The sequence below is a fragment of the Pteropus alecto genome, unplaced genomic scaffold (assembly GCF_000325575.1).
Source record: "Pteropus alecto unplaced genomic scaffold, ASM32557v1 scaffold88, whole genome shotgun sequence".
Taxonomy (NCBI): Eukaryota; Metazoa; Chordata; class Mammalia; order Chiroptera; family Pteropodidae; genus Pteropus; species Pteropus alecto.
In genome coordinates this window covers 2,255,528-2,257,199 of record NW_006494611.1, presented here as the reverse complement: position 1 = coordinate 2,257,199, position 1,672 = coordinate 2,255,528, and positions in this window count along the sequence as shown.

Here is a 1,672-nt window from a genome sequence, read left to right as displayed (position 1 = left end):
TGGTGATAGTTGCTGTACTTGACACAGCCTACCAAAACTCTGGACATATAATTAATGTTCAGTAGATGTGACTGTTAATCAGAGAGAAAGGCAGGCTATTCTGACTTGTTCCTTAATTTCGCCATGTATTAGAGCAACGTGATTTGTCAGAGACAAGAAACAGATCATAATTAGGAAGGAGAAAAGGAAGCGTGGAAGAGTGGAGGGTAGGGAAGGAGAGAAGACGGAAACATGTTCACAGTCACAAAAGCAATGGAGACAATAACTGTTTTCTTGGAGGAACGAGGAGTTACGAGCTATTGAAAACTATATGCTCCTTTCTTCTTACAGTTACAGGATTTCAGAACTCAAAAAGGGAACTTGGAGGTCACATACCCACCCTTCTATGGCCCAGGTGAAGCAGTGTGTTAGAGATGGGGGCACATAACTGGTTTCTGAGGACAGGCGCTACCTGCTACATTTTGCTATAAATTCAGCCAATTCATCTCCATGGAAACCTTTGAAGATTGTGAATGTACATATGTGGGAAAGGAGAGTAGCCCTCTGAGTGCTTTCTTTCTTTTTTCTTTTTTTTTTGCTCTCATTTCTATTCATAAGCTTCTCCTGCCTCATATTCCTCTTTCATGAGACTCATCCATAAGGATCTAGCCTAATCCAGGAAGCTGCGGTCACTGGATCTGCAAAGTCCAGAATGCTCCACATGATCAGTTTCCTTAGCAATGTGCTGGTGTCTACTGACCCAAACTCACAACTGGTTCTGATTGGGCATCCGGGTTCTGACTACACCAATAGAAAGCACTTCATTTGGTTCTTCAGAAATACTTGTGACCATATGTAGCCAGAAACCATTGTGGAAACACAACTCAGGGCTGTTCGACTCCTTTGTCTTTAACCCCTTTCTGAATTTCTTGCAAGAGGTTGCTATGAAAACAGTTGCTTTATTTGTGCAAGCAAAATGCAAAGTGCCCAAGCCTCACTGAAGGGAGGAACCTCTGCACAAATCCCGTTGCAGGTGGACTAACATCATCTCTTAATCACAGCCCAAAAGCCTGCAATGAGTGGCTACTATTGGAAATTGGATCCAGGGTGTCTGGGGTTTGGGGGGCATTGGTTCAGAACATGTGGGTGATCCTGGTACTCTGATGACCCGATATTCAGGGTCCTCCATGTTAGAATATTGAGTGAACACCTGACCAGATACACGTTTGCTTAGGCTTCTCCCGTGGAGCTCTGCTGAACAGAGTTAGTCTTTTGCCTCCTGTCAGGACCTGGAACCAGTATCTGAAACCACCTAAGGAAGCTGCGGGACCGCGTATCCCACCACATAGCTAGCTGCTCGCAGAAGACGCTCCTGGGGCTAATGGGGAGGAGGGCCGGCAAGGATGCTGGGCCAGAGCCCTTCCAGGATGGAGCACTGGCGCGCCTGACAGCAGCCAGAGCAGCAGCGTACGGCAGTACCTGCACAAAGGAAAAGGCCCACACGGTGGAGACACATGTATGCACATGCATGCCCAGTCCTGGCCCTGCACAGCCCGCGCTGCCGGCTCCAAGTAAGGGTGTGTCCAGCGAACGCTGATAGCTGCGTGATACAACCCCTAACGGGGGTGGGGGCAAATTCCAGCTGCCTCCACCTCGCCTCGAAAGCCCGCCCCGCCCCGCCCCCGGAACCCCC